Raw genomic sequence first — 16,235 nt, 5'->3', positions numbered from 1 at the left:
TACGCGTCTAAGAGCGTAAAGCGATTTATGATCTGACTATAGTCGACGACCATGCAAAATGTTTCCCCGGTCTTGACGACCACCACCTGAGCTCTCCAGGGACTATTACTGGCCTCTATGATCCCCTCACTGAGCAGCCATCGGACCTCCGATCGGATAAAGACCCTATCCTGTAGGCTGTATCGCCTGCTGCGAGTAGCTACTGGTTTGCAATCTGGAATGAGATTGGCGAAGAGAGGAGGGGGTGGAGATGCGCAGCGTGGCTAGGCTGCAGATAGTGAGTGGGGGCAGGGGCCCGCCGAAGCTGAGGGTGAGGCTCTTGAGGTTGCACTGGAAATCCAGGCCTAATAAGAGTGGCGCGCAGAGGTCGGGTAGGGCATAAAGTTTAAATTTAGAATAACTAGCACCTCGAATTATGAGCGTAGCGACGGTGCGTCCTTAGATTTGGACTGAGTGGCAGCCCGAAGTGAGGGCGATAGTTTGGCTCACAGGAAAAATAGGAAGTGAACAGCGTCTTACCAGCTCTGGGTGTATGAAGCTCTCCGTGCTCCCGGAGTCAAAGAGGCATGGCGTGCTGTACCCGTTGATCTGGAACTCTGCCATCGAATTTCGTAGGTGCTTGGGACGGGATTGATCTAGGGTGACCGCGTTGAGTTGCGGGCCGCGTGATGGGTGCCCGGGGAAGCCATAGTCTTCCGAGTGGGCGTCCGGTCGAGTAGATGCCGGTACGTCTGCCGAGCTTGATGCAGGATCGCTGGGCTGAGTTGCGGGCCACGTGATGAGTGCCCGGCGAAGTCGTAATCTTCTGATGAGCTATCTGAGCATGGAGATGCAGATGGGGCCCGTGGATCACATGTGGTGAGCGGCGAGGAAGATGGCGTCCAAGATGGCGGCCCCCATGAGCCGCACGTGGCCGGCCGCATGGTGGGGGTTTGCCAAGATGGCGGCCCCCATGGATTGCACGTGGCGGGAGGGGGCGGAGTCGGGGCGTAGGCCGCAGCGTTTCGGGCCCCGCGGGCCCGCTGGTGCTGGGAGCGATTTGTTCTCTCTACTGGGGAGTTAGAAACTGGGGCCCTTTTCGCAAGACACACTCTGGCATAGTGGCCTTTCTTCCCGCAGCTGCTGCAGGTCGCGGATCGGACTGGGCAGTGCTGCCGTGGGTGCTGGCTTTGGCCACAGAAATGGCAGGCTGGGGCAGCTGAGTAGCTGGCTGGGGCAGCAGAGTGACTGGCTGGGGCCGCAGAGTAACTGGCTTTGGCAGCGCGGTAGCTGGGGGGCCGTGCGGCACAGGCCTGGGGGGATTGTTGGTCGGGGGCCCACGATGAGGATGCGGGGTCCGCGGGAAACGAGGTGAGGCTGCGGAAGGAGACTTCCATAGTGGTAGCAGCCTCCACAGTAGTATCTAAGTCCTGGGCCCCCTTTTCTACCAGTCTTTGGCGCACATAGTTCGATCTAAGGCTCGCTACGAAAACGTCCCGCACAGCAAGCTCCCTATGTTCAGCTGCGGTAACGGCCTGATAATTACAGTCATTATAGAGATTGTTCCGTTCACGTACAAATTCGGCTAGCATTTCTGTAGGCCGCTGACGGCGAGTCGTAAACACGTGGCGTGCATAAACCTCGTTAATGGGCCTAACGTACATTTTGTCCAATATCACCAGCGCTGCGGTGTAAGAACCAGACGGATTTAGCTGTGTGGAGATTCTGTGGCTTACCCTCGTGTGCAGTAGGCTGAGCTTTTGGTCCTCCGTTGTTTCAGCGGTGCTGGCTTCTGGCAGGTAGGCCTTAAAACATCTCAGCCAGTGGGAGAAAATTTCTTTAGCCTCTGCATCCTGCGGGTCGCGTTCTAGGCGTCCGGGCTTGAGGGCTGCTTCCATGATTTACTTCGACTGTTTCGTATGTATATTAAATTGATGGAACCATCAATTCTACGGACACGTGCTTGTAGGATTAGAATAGCGGTTTTAATATACTTACAACAGAGCCAGCCTGTTAGCCGTTGAACTTTCGATGAACTGGCTGGCTGGCCCTGTGGCACGGATCTTTATACAGCAGCTCCAGGGGGAGGAGATCTGCGCGGAGCAAAGAGGGGAGCCCAGTACAAACTCCCGAGTACTCCCAGAGCTACTCCCCCTGGTGGTCAGGTAGTGCAACTGCACTTACAATATCGGTACATATATACAATGGGAACAGAGTGACATTGGTAACTTATAACACCGTGTGAATCTCATTCACCACAACCACCCCCCCCCCCACCCTCCCACAACCTGGTGATGGATGGAAGGCATTCCTGATGAAGGAACTGACCGCGATGAGTGAGGCAATAAAAGTGGAAACCCTGGACGTGGTCAAGGTGGCAGTAGTGGAGGTGTTGGTCGCCATGCAGACAGTTATCGATGGACTGGTGACGAAGATGCAGGCGATGGGGAAGATGGGCTATGTGGCCCAAATGCTGCGCAACCTAGTCAGGCTGGACAGCTTCCCCTAATCCACTGGAGACCGATGGGGTGAACAAATCGCTCCGGCCGAAGCCCAAAGTGGGGGAACAACTAACGATGCTAATTGTGAAATGGCATTGTTATCAGGCAGACGAAGGCGAACAGCTGGGAAGGACATAGAATCCGGGTCTGGCCAGGATGTTGGGGAGGACCAGACAAAGCGCAGGGCCGAGTTCAACCAGCCTAAATCGGCCCTGTACAGGAGCGAAGTGAGATTTGGAATACTGTTCCCAGCCAGGTTCTGGGTCACGTTCCTAAATAAGGAATATTATTTCAACAGAGGTGGAGGAGTTTGTTCAGATGAACGGCCTGGACAAGGGGCAAGCAAGGCAATGCTGAAGGCGAAGCAGACGGAGGAAAGAGGGGAGAAAAGAGAACTATGATGGTTGCACACTATGTTTGAGCGGGACTGTACTGCCTTGCTTTAATCAGAAAGATCAGACACCAGGGAAGGGCAAGGGCAGCGGAACGCAGGAGAGGGTGAGGCAGAGACAGAGGGACCAGATATTTAGTGGGCATGGGAAAGGGGTAAGACAGCCCCGGAAGGGGGCCACTAGCATGGAAAGCTAGCGCTGGAAATATGACAGCAAGGGGGGGGGGGCCGCAGTGCACCTCTCAGCAGGAGCGGGGGGGGGGGGGGGGGGGAGCGTCTTGCGGGGGCGGGGAGCGACTTGCGGGGGGGGGGAGAGAACCACAGGGATGGGGGAATGTAAGGGGAGAGATGGGTAGAGAAGGGCAGAGGGGAGGGTGTAGCAGCTATCTTGGAGGGTCTGTAAACAAAAGGAAACCCCTGAGCGCAGGGGCCTGGCCTCATGGTGAGAATGGCGCCCGCAGCCATTTTGGGCGGCCCCCGAACAAAGGGAAACCCCAGAGTACAGGGGCACATCCAACAGGTAAGTATGGTTGATCCTGCAGGAAGGAGGGGTGGGGGAGACAGAAAACCCCACCAGGATGGTCACAAGGAACGGTAGGGGACTTAATGGCCCAGTGAAAATATCCAGAGTCTTCGCCCACTTGAGAAGTTTGAAAGCCGAAACAGAAGAGACGCTCCTGAGGAGGAAAGGAGCAACTGCAGGTGAGGAAGGTTTGGGTGGTACAGATGTATCATTCATGTTACAGGACGAGGGCTGAGGGAGTAGCCATACTGATTAGTAAGCGGATGATATTTATGGCGACAAGGGACGGTTACGGACCCAGGGAGACAGCACATCGTGGTCAGTGGTGTCCTCGATGGGGCACCGGTATCACCTTCCACATTCTGGGAGGCACTGAAGGCGGTGATTTGGGAGAGATTATAGCCCACAAGGCTCATAGAGATAGGGAAGAGAGGGTGGCTCGGCAACAACTGATGTATGCGATGAGACCATCTGGGTTTGTGAATGAGGAGAGTGTCATAATATACATCTATGTATATAATGGAGTGCAGACAGGCAGTGATTGACACGCAGGATGACCAGTAAGCACACAGAACACAGCAGCCAATGACCAGACAGGACACGACCACTATAAAGCCGGAGGGCACCAGGTTTCCCACTCTCTCGGGACCCAGCCTCTGAGACAGTCAGAGTTCGTGAGCTAGTCAGTGCAAACACCATGTGGTAGCTAGTAAGTCTGGTCAGGCTAGTACTCGGTCTCCAGTCAAGTCAGCATAGTGTCAACCCACAGTTGAGCATGTATAATAGTTAAGACGTTAAATAAAATCGTGTTGTATCTTATTAAGTGTTGGAGGTCTGTCTCTCGCTACACTGCATCAAGTGCAGTCCACATCGACCCAGCCTGCTCAACACATCAGAGAGCTGGGGCAGATTTGCGAACAGGAATTATTGTGAATAGATAAGGAAACTGCAGTGGTCACATACCTCTAGGTGAGATGCATCCTACTCTGTCTAGGACCACAGTTTCTGACAGTCACTTCCTGATTGTCACCAGCACTGTCTCTTCAAGGGATTTCATGGAGTTATGCCTCCCCACCCCAATCAGATCCAGTTGATATTTGTTAAGTGCTAACTTGACCTGGAAGAGAAAGCGTGATATTGTGAATGAGTGTGTTGAATGTGCAGTTGTGTAAACCTCGCATGGTTGAAGAGCTGTAATATCTGTCTTAAGTGCGCATAGTGGTTGTGAAAGATGGACTATTGTGAGTTGCGGAAATTCTATGGTTAATTGGTCGATACAATGTGTTGAGATTGTGATGTTGGTGTTGATGAAGTATGTTTGTGAAAAAAGATCTTACCTTGACCACTTGTGTCAAACTATTTTTAGCAGTTACTGCTGAGTCCTGAGGAAGTGTCCCTAGCTGTGACCTCCTGGGTTATCTCCTCTCACATCTGTCACATCTATTGCTTCTCAGGCCTCTTTTCCCTGTGGGCACAGCACATTCCCTCATCTGCTGTGCCTCCTTCACCAGGACATCCAATGCCACCTCTGAACCTGTCTGACCTCTCCCTCAGTCACTGAGCCATTTAAACATGCCATTGCTTGTCAGACAATGCGCATAACACTTTCAGTGGAATTGTGAATGTGGAGGCTACATGTAGCTGCTTCAGTAAAATTACTGCTAACCCGAGCTTGAGTGCTCTCATGCAGATATCCAGTTTAGTGCCTCCAGGCATGCTTAAATCATGGTAATCAGCAATTAGTTCCAAGATTCTGACCCAAAACCAGACATTTGAAGGGTTGTGTCTTATTAGCACAGCACCCACCTCGCATCTGTTTTCACCTTTTCTCCAAAATAACTGCTCAATGTTTTTGCACAGTAACAAGTCAGATTGTCACCAAAGATGCAACCCAATAATTGAATCAATGACATTTGTGTTTGTGCTGTTTGTTGTTTCCACAGAGGTTCTCCTGATTGTAAGTTGCAAATTGGACAAACCTTGGCTGAAATTGCAAAATAGTGTCCAGAAGCCAAAATGAATTTGAAGACTATGTTTTTTTCTATATTCGTTTGTCTGCTTCTGCTCAGTTACACTTTTGAGTTTGGCAAAAGCTTCAGTGAACAGTAGCAGTTGTGTTTATTTCGGAACAGCTGCCTTCTTGCTGCTCAGTTTGGAGCCTGCTCATATATTGCAATGGTGGTCAAATTTAATTGCATTTGAAATAATCATACTCGTTTTAGTAGGAAACCAGGGCCGGGATTCTCCCCTACCCGGCGGGGCGGGGGGTCCGGTGTTGTGGAGTGGCGAGAACCACTCCGGCGTCGGGCCTCCCCAAAGGTGCAGAATTCTCTGCACGTTTAGGGGCTAGGCCCGCGCTGGAGTGGTTTACGCTTCGCCGGCCGGCGCGAACGGCCTTTGGCACCCCGCCAGCCGGGGTCGCAAGGTCTTCGCCGGCCGGCGGAAATCCGTGCATGCGCCGGAGCGTCAGCGGCTGCTGACGTCATCCCGGCGCATGCGCATGGGAGGGGGTCTCTTCCGCCTCCGCCATAGTGGAGACCATGGCGGAGGCAGAAGAAAAAGAGTGCCACCATGGCACAGGCCAGATCGCCCCACCTCCCCCAGGACCCCGGCGCCCGCCCGCGCCGCCAATCCCGCCAGCACCAGACGTACGTTGATTCCCGCCGACGGGAAAGGCTTGTCAGCGGCAGGACTTCGGCCCATCATGGGCCGGAGAATCGCCGCGGGGGGGCCCGCCGACCGGCGCGGCGCAATTCCCGCCCCCGCCGAATCTCGGGGGTGTGGAGAATTCGGGACACAGCGGGGGCGGGATTGACGCTGGGCCCGGGCGATTCTCCGACCCCCCGAGGGGTTGGACAATTCCGCCTTAGGTTTCTGTTTGTTGGTGACATTGGCCGGCTACATATTAATGTATCACTTAAGAAATAGGAGCTGAGGTGGGCCATTCAGTTCCTCTCGCCTGCTCTGCCATTCAATACGATCTGTTTGTGTTTGGAGTTCTACATTTCTATTTACCCCTGATAACCTTTGATTCCCTTGACTAACAAAATCTAACTTCACCCTAAAAATATTCAATGGTGCAGCCTGCACCGTTCTCTGAGGCAGAGGTTTCCAATCCTCAAGAGAAAAGATTTTTCCTAATCTGGGTGTTAATTGGGTGAGTCTTAATTTTGAAACAGTGCCCCATAGTTCTGAATTTACCCACAAGAGGAAACATCCTTTCACATCCACCCTGCCAAGACCATTCAGGTTCTTATGTACTTCAATCAAGTCGCCCCTCACTCTTCCAAACTCCAGTGGAAACAGGCCCAGTATGTCTAACCTTTCTTCGTGAGACAAACCACTCATTCCAGACATCAATCCAGTAAGTCTCCTCTGAAGCATTTATATCCAACTTAAATAAGGAGACGAAAACTGCGTGGTATTCAAGATGTGGGGTGCGATTTAACGAAATGCGAACAGCGTCCCATAGCCTGTGTGTTTAACCACGTGTTTCCCACCCCTTGCAGCTCCAATAAACACAAGACTATAAAATGTGACTTGCATCAAGACCGTAAGAAACTTCAGAGTCATGAACACAGCCCAGTCCATCACACAAACCTGCCTCCCTTCCATTGACTCCATCTCCACCTCCCGCTGCCTGGGGAGATCGGGCAGCATAATCAAAGACCCCTCCCACCCAACTTACTCACTCTTCCAACTTCTTCCATTGGGCAGGAGATACAAAAGTCTGAGAACATGCACGAACAGACTCAAAAACAGCTTCTTCCCCACTGTCACCAGGCTCCTAAATGAACCTCTTATTGACTGACCTCATTAACACTACATCCCTGTATGCTTCACCCGATGCCAGTGTTTATGTAGTTACATTGTGCACCTTGTGTTGCCCTATTATGTATTTTATTTTATTTTATTTTCATGTACTGAATAATCTGTTGAGCTGCTGGCAGAAAAATACTTTTCACTGTACCTCGGTCACGTGAAAATAAACAAAATCCAATTTGATAAGGGGCCTCAATGGGAACGCGTGGCCGAGGCTGCTCATAGCCCTATTTTCTGCACTGAGGAGCTTCTCAGTGAAGTGAGAGATTGGGGTGCTATTTTTAAATGGTGTCCCGAGCTCCATGGCCCCCAAAGAGATCACCAACCTCCCCCAAACCCCAATGCACAATGGGAGGGTCCATGCCCCCCACCCCCACCCCCCATCTCCCTCCCCCACAATACCCACACAGGGCATCCCAACCCGATCGTACCTGCACAAACAATGCCTGCTTGATGCCTTGGCAGTGCCAACCTGGCAGTGCCCCTTCTAGCTGGAAGTGTCACCCGGGCACCTTGGCAGTGCCAGACAGGAATCCAGGTGGCACTCCAAAGGTGCCCAGATGGCACCAGCAGTGTCAGGGTGCCAGCCTGCCCAAACAGCAAGCACCTGGGGTCTCAGATCCCCATAAAAGCCCCCATGCGAGCCATTCAATCTGGTTCCCATTTGTGGAGACCAGTACTGAGTGGCACTCTCCCGAGATTTCCGGGATGAGGTAGATTTATCCCACGCCTCGAGTAACTCAGAAATTTGCACATTAAAGTGAGACTAGCTGTCTCGCTTTAATATGCAGATTGCTATAAAGTCATCCCACCCACAATGGATGGGATTCACATCGCCACAGCTCACGGGATCGCATTATATCTTGCGAGGCGTCAAGAGCTGGGTAAATCCCAGGAGCAAGGTCTCGCTACAGCACTTTTGGTCGCAATGTGGCCAGTAAATCATGCCCGTGGTCTCACCAAACCCCTGTGTAAATGAAGCATAACATTTTTATTTTTATGTTCAATTCCTCTTAATTAATTTTAAATATTTTTTTTAAACATAATCTTTCTTGTCACAAGTAGGCTTACATTAACACTGCAATGAAGTTACGGTGAAAATCCCCCAGGCGCCACATTCTGGCACCTGTTCAGGTACATTGAGGGAGAATTCAGAATGTCCAAATTACCTGTTGTCAGGACATTTGAAAATGTTCGTCAAGTTCTCCAGGTCTTCACTCTGGATATTAACTTCTTTCATAATTGTCGATATGAACAGTTCTGAGGTGAGCCTCTGGGACTTGTGGGAGGAAATCGGAGCATGTGGAGGAAACCCACACAGGCATGGGGAGAACGTGCAGACTCCGCACAGACAGTGACCCAAACCGGGAATCGAACCAGGGATCCTGATGCTGTGAAGCCATAGTGCTAACCACTATGCTATTGTGCTTTACCTGCATGCTAAACTTATGTGATGCATGCACTAGAACACCTCAATGCCTCTGCACCTCAGAATTCTGTAGCTGTTCTCTGTTTAAAAAAATACATTGTTTTCTTTTATTGTTCGTGCCAAAGTGAACAACTTCATACTTCCCCACATTATACTCCATCTGCCATATTTTGGTCCATTCAACCTATCCATATCCATCTGCAACCTCCTTATGTCCTCTTCACAACACACTTTCCTACCCATCTTAGTGTCGTCCATAAATTTTGCTACCTTGTCTTCACTCCCCTCATCTTAGATGTGGAGATGCTGGAGTTGGATTGAAGTGGGCATAGTAAGAAGTCTTTCAACACCAGGTTAAAATGCAACAGGTTTGTTTCGAATCATTAGCTTTCGGAGCGCAGCTCCTTCCACCTGAGGAATCTGTTGGACTTTAACCTGGTGTTTAAGACTTCTTACTGTGCCCCTCATCTAAGACATTAATATAAATTGTAAAATGTTGAGGCCCCGTCAGACACCTGTCACATCCTGCTAATCAGAAAACACACATTTATGCATACTCTGTTTTTTGTCAGCCAGCCAACTTTCTATTCTTGCTAATACGTTACCCACTGCACCGTGAACTTTTCTTTTCCACACTAATATGTGATGTGGCTCCTTTTCAATGCCTTCTAAAATCCAAATCCAGCACACGAAGCTCCCCTTTATCCACAGCACATGTTACTCCTTCAAAGAACTCCAACACATTGATGCTGTTTCATTATTGATTGATTAGAGTAATCCAAAACAGTGTTCTTCAAAAACAATTTCCGGGGACCCATTTTTACCAACCGGCCAACCTTCGGGAGCCAACCTAGCCGACCTTCACGACCCACGCCGGCCAATCTGCGCAACCCACCATTTTCGCTTACCTTGTTTGCTGCTGACAAAAATGGAGGAAATGGTTTTGGGTCCCTTTGGACCTCGTACACGCTCCTCCAATGGAACCTGTTGGATGAAGGTGAAACCTTCCGGTGTCAGAAAATATGGAGTCTCCATCTGTCCAAAGTTCTGCAATTTTTTCCTGTAAAAGTTTATTAAATAAAACCCCCCCGAACTTGTAAAAAAAACGAATAAAATAAATGAAAAAAATAAAAATTAAATGAATAAATATATGAATAAAAGTCCCCCGAACTTGTAAAACAAAAAGCTGTGACCGTTTTTAAAAAAAGCGGCCGCACTGCGCATTCGTTCCCGATCATCGGCGTGCATACGCATAGTTTTGGGCATGTGCGCCGATGATCTGGCACGCATGCACAGTGCGGCCGCATTTTCTTTACATGTTCGCAGCCATTTTGAAGGCCACTTGCAGCCGGCATTATGAACTGCCGGCTGTTGCGCGCAGATTTGCACGATCGGGAGTGCAATGACGGACGGCTCCGCGACCCTCTCGACACTCACCCGCGGGTCACGCCCCCGAGTTTGACAATGCCTGATCTAAAACAACTGAATCTGTTTTGCAAATTAGCAACAGAAATAACTTGCATTTCGATAGCATTTCTAACACAAAAAAAGCATCTCAAAGCACTTCATAGAGGCGTAATCAAAGCTCAGACACTGGGTCAAATAAGCAGTTATAAGGGAGGCCGACCTAAATCGTATTCAAAGAGCGGAGTTTTAAATAGAACCTTAAAGGAAGAGAGGAAGATGCAGAAGTGAAGAGATTTATGGAAGAAATCCCAAAGCTTGGCTTGTTGAAGGCACAGCTACCAACGATGGTAAGTCAGCAAATGAATGAATAACAGACACGACTCAGTGGAAGAGCAGGTTAGGGCAGGGAAGATGATAGTGTTGGAACAGTTTAAGTAGGGAGAGTTGAGGCTACATATGGATTCAAGCATCCAAATGGGAATTTAGAATTTGTGGCAGTGAGGGAATGGGAACCTGCTGCAATTAACATGGAAGGCCCGAAAGCTCATAGCACTTGGAGATAGAACATTGGTTCCAATTAAAACAGTTCACAGTATTGTTGCTTGTCGCGCTGGTCAAATGACTGATGCCATAGATTCATGGAATGTGTATGGCACAGAAAAAGGCTGCTTGGCCCATCGTGTTTGCACCAGCCAAAAAAATGAGCCAATCTCTCTATCCCACTTTTCAACATTTGGTCTGTAGTCCTGCAGGTTATAACATTTGAAGAGCATCACAAAACACCCTATCAATGAGTTGAGGGTTTCTTCCTCCACTACCATTTCAGGCAGTGATTGCCAGACCCCCACAGCTGTGGCGGCATGGTAGCAAAGTGGTTACCACTGTTGCTTCACAGTGCCAGGGTCCATGGTTCGATTCCCATTTGGGTAACTGTCTGCCCGTGCCTGCGTGGGTTTCTTCCGGGTACTCCTGTTTCCTCCTACATGTCCCGAAAGATGCGCTATTAAGTAATTTGGACATTCTGAATTCTCCCTCTGTGTACCCGAACAGGTGCCGGAATGTGGCGACTGGGGGATTTCATAGTAACTTCATTGCAGTGTTAATGTAAGTCTACTTGTGACAATAATAAAGATTATTACCCTCTGGGTTCCCTCAACTCCCCTCTAATCCTTTTACCAATCACTTTAAATATATGACAGCTTTAAGTGAGCACTAATGCAATCAACTGGAAAGGTTGAAATTAAAATGAAAGAAAGTAAGACTCAAGTATCTATTCCGCTGTTCCCTAAAGCGATTTTGGTGTCCGCATGGTTAATATGTTGCTCCACTGAAGGCCCCATGACATATCATTTAGATGGCTTCTGAATTAAGGTCAGCAACAGCAATTGTTGCACTCCAGAGGACAAAATCCTTAGACCAGGAAAAATGATGACTCACCTGCAATTGTTGTGGGGGTTCCCCGATCTCTCATGGTAATTCTTATTTTCCTGGAGATAACTGTTTAGACACTTTGGCATACGGTTCAGATTTGGAGGACTAAAAATTTAGTTACTTTGCGAATTCTGAAATCAATGATTTTGTCCCAATGAAACGTCTGGGGATACTAACAGATATAGGTACAATCGCTCAAAATCAAGAGAGAAAACAGATAATCAGTATAATTTGAGAAAAATGGAAACATTTCGGATTTCCTCAATTTATTTTTCAGTCAGAATCAAATGTCTCATTTTTCATTTTCATTGGTAATTCTTGGGTTGTGAGTGCTACAGGCAAGACCTCACCTATTGATCATCCCCAGTTTGCGTGAGTCGTGGATAGGTTATAAGTCAATCACATACAATGAGTCTTGAGACATGTATTCATCAGAATGAGAGCAATTGCCAAGTTCCTTTCCCTGAAGTATACTAATGAACCAGTATTTTTCATAACCAACATAAACAGTGTTTGGAATACACACCAGAAATGGTAAAATATGGCATCTAACTGTAGTCTTTTATGCAACTCATCACAACAAATTGCTTTGAAAACCTCACCTGTAATTACTGTGCAGTGAATTTAATGGGTCCTTCAAATAAGTATCCATAGAGTTACTGCCTCATAATGAAATTCAAGCTGCAGGGATTGAAATTCCACAGAGTGCCATTTTTGTAAAATATTTCATTTTAAACTAAATACCAAAATTGTTAAAATAACACTCAACAGGAATGTTTTGTGAGCACTCTAATGTGTTAATAATAGCACTTAGTTGAATGTTATGCCCATTATGCTTGCTATGTTCAATGTTTAAAACAATTTCACAATGCAAGCACAATTTAAGATGTCTTTATGGGACAAAAAACAAGCATAATTTTCTGTTATTTCAACAGCCTAAACACTATATAAATGTATTTGCATATATAGTACAACAATCGCAAGCAACCTCTATGTGTGCAACATTTACTTTTGTTCCATTGAGCTAAGAATTGTTTTAATCTGTAGCTTGCTCATAGATATTTATATTATAAATCAACATAAATTTCAAGTCTTCAGCAAGTAAAACCTAAAACTGCATTGGTAGTTGCAAGAAAGCAGGATTTGCCATTATAATAAAACAGAGGTGGCAATTCTGATTCAAAGGAGCACATGAGAATGTCCTCACATAATTAGTTGCTTTTTGAAGAATGGTGACTTATTCCATGTGGATATCCCCCCCCCCCCCCCAAAAAACAAATATGGCCAACAAATAGTAAATGGTGAATAACGAATTAGTCTACTTACTTGGCTATAATGATTTAGGGAAGAATGTTGTGAGGGACACTTGTTGGACTTCTTTCTCTTCTTTAGTTAGTGCCTTGGGTTGTAAGTATTCACCTGGACCACCAGAACAAGCATTTGTGACCTTGGCTTAAAGTCTTAACAAAATGCAGCACTCCAAGATAATTCAAATTTTGGTATAAACTTTATGTCCCCAACCTGTTATTGAGTTGAACCAAATCTATTTTTACTCTCTTTATGGTAGAATTTCTTCTTGTGTGTTACAGTAACATCTGTGACATATTTGGTCAATACTATCCTTTAGTGTGAATAGTATTGGAAGCTTCATTCTGCACTAATATTGATGTGATATTAAACATTTAGTACAAGGCACATACTTTACATGTACAAGCTTTACTATCTGTTGACATGATTTGTGATCATTGTTTTGGTGTCACCATATGCTACTGTAAATTCTGACCAACATTTTCCATTCAATTTTCTATGCCATACATTGTAGTTGCAGCTTTTGGGCAGCAAGTGGCTCTGTGGTGCAAAGTCGTCAGGCCATATTTTCAATTGGTGGTTGAGGCATGAATGGGGTCGGGAATGACAAAACCTTAGAATCCAATTGCGCTGTTTTCAAATTGGAAGTTCTTCCGCATCCCATGCTAATTTTATGTGGTCTTTTCATGAGTGGGAAAGGCTAAACCATGCAGGTATTTCATCTGAGGTCGGGGTCACTGTTGTTAGCGATATAGCAAATTTGCAATCCTCCCCCACCACTCCATTTTCATAGGTTGGCAGGTTTGGAAGCCATACAAAAAAAGTTGCCTCGGGCAGCACGGTGGGGCAGTGGTTAGCATTGCCGCCCTCACGGCGCCGAGGTCCCAGGTTCAATCCCGGCTCTGGGTCAGTGTCTGTGTGGAGTTTTCACATTCTCCCCGTGTTTGCGTGGGTTTCGCCCCCACAGCCCAAAAGATGTGCAGGGTAGGTGAAATGGCCACGCTAAATTGCCACTTAATTGGAAAAAAAATGAATTGGGCATTCTAAATTTATTTTTTAACAGTTGCCTTTTTGGAGAATTTGTGACCATTGAGAGAAGCCTGTTGAAAAGTGTGGAACATTGTGACAGATAAGTACTGAATTCATTGACAAATTCAAATGTAACCAGGATGGCACTGCCACAGTGCCCGGGTGGCAGTGCCTAGGTGTCAGCTTGACAGTGCCAAGGTGCCCATATGGCATCGAAGGTACCAGGGTAACACCATGTGCAGAGCCCGACCACCCGGGGGCATCCAATCACCTGGGAATCCTCCAAGTGCCATTACATCTGGTCCAATATTACAGCTAAGCTCGTTATGAATTCTTGACTGAGTTTCAAAAGTTGTTGAAGCACAGATTTTCCACTTATGGTAATTTTTTAAAAAAAATTTATGATTAAGACCTTTTCCAATGTGAGGCCTGACTGAATTACAGCTCTATTATATTGTTAGAAGTTTATTTTAACGTTCATATCAAAGCACCCTGAGGTCCACCCAGAGTGTATGCTGAGTGAATAACTGTGAAGGATACATCAAAGGCCTGGAAGGGGAATAGGGAGTATTAACCGGGTAAAGGGGCATGAGGAGGTATGTAGGGGAATGGGGATTATGACATCACTCCCTGGTGACCCCAACACCAAGATGCAAGAGGTAGTAGACTCCAGCTCAGAAATGGAGGCCCTGGCATCCCAGGCTTCTGAGGGTGACATGACCAGGGATCACTCACCAGTGGTACCAACCCTCAGATGGTCATCGAGGAAATGGCATTCCCCGAAATGCTATACACTTCCGCCAACCCAGTGCCGCAGCTACTGGAAGCACGGCCATGGCTGAAGTGGAGCAGGCGTCCTTCGGTTTGATCTTCTTCATTCAGACGGACTTAAGAACTTCGGGTGGGGAATGGATGTTATAACCCCCATGTGACCCTTGGGGACAATCTGATTAATCTCTGCGAGTTTGGTGGAATATGAGCTTCCTTGCTGAGGGGCGTAGGCCCATCAGCAGGATAGTTAACTCGGGCCCTTAAAAGCCAGCCTCCAAAGGAGCCGTGCTGCAGAGTAGCCCCGACTGGGACTGTACTAGTAAATACTTTACTTTTGACTCATTGACTCTCATTCATTGACTCTCCCTTGCAGACTCCTCTATTACTACTAAAAGGGGCATAACAATGATGTGGGAGCTGGGCTTCTGCCCCAAGAACTAAAGTGAGCTTTCTAGCAAGTGCACCCTTGCTCCCACATACCTCCCACATTGCATTGACAAAGCCTGACCCGTTCCTGTCTGCATTTCTCAAAAACAGAAATATGTCAGGAATGAGTTCGAAGGCCGGATGAGATTTCAGAAGTCATTAAACAGCCTAACTTGCATTTCACAAGCCAAGGTGAAAATTTACGCCCTTATCTCTTGGCCAAATCCATCACCATTTTGTGTACAAATGAACAAAACTAATCATAAAAAATGGCAAAGGTAGTGAATTAATACTAATTAGTGTTCCGTAGAACCACATTAGAATTACAACATGGAAACAGTTCAGGCACACCCATCAGTCCATGTTGTTTTTCATTCTTCACATTCTAATTGCATATGTCTACTGTAACGTTTGCTGGTATTCAAGGAAGTTATAAGGAAACAGCATTTTTTTGCACTGTTTCTCTGGGATTTCTGCCAATCTTTCACCGCAGTTATGGCAGATCAGGGAAGTTCATAATTACCCACAGCTTTTCAAAGAAAAAAAAATCTTGCTTTTAGCGATTTCAGATGTCAAAACAAAATTCACAATTTCTTTCTTTACAAAGAAAACTTTTTCTTAATCAGTAGCAAGAAATAATTTCTCACTTTCTCCCTGTGAGATCTGACATTACCCACTCCATTGCAGTACTGAGGGAATGCTGCTCTGTCAGACCCTTTGTCTTTCAGATGAGATGTTGTGTCAAGGGCCTGCCTGCTCTCCAAGGTGGATGTGAAAGATCCCATGGCAAGACTTTGAAGAAGAGCAGGGTTCTCCCAGGTTTCCAGGCCAAAGTTTATTCCTCAATCTACATCTTACATCTTAGAAACAAAATATCTGGTCGATATTGCTTTGTTGTTTGTGGGAGCTTGTTGTGTGCAAATTGCTTGGTGTGTTTCCTACATTACAACAGCGACTACACTTCGCAAGTACTTCATTCACTGTAAAGCATTTTGAAATGTCCATGGTTGGTGAAGAGCACAAATGTATAAATGCAAGCACTTATTTTTATTTTAGTTATATCCAGCACAGTTGTGATGATGTTGTGTAGAAGAAGGAAATGTGAGTAGGGAGATCATTATTAATGATTATGGAAAGAACAGAAAATCCTTGAAAATACTCTGACCTATATTATAATTCAACATTTATAGTGTCGGTATCAGTGTTAGACACTTTCCT

Source organism: Scyliorhinus canicula, chromosome 1 (assembly GCF_902713615.1).
Source record: "Scyliorhinus canicula chromosome 1, sScyCan1.1, whole genome shotgun sequence".
Classification (NCBI taxonomy): domain Eukaryota; kingdom Metazoa; phylum Chordata; class Chondrichthyes; order Carcharhiniformes; family Scyliorhinidae; genus Scyliorhinus; species Scyliorhinus canicula.
The sequence above is the reverse complement of the archived record's forward strand: the minus strand, read 5'-3'. Positions refer to the sequence as shown.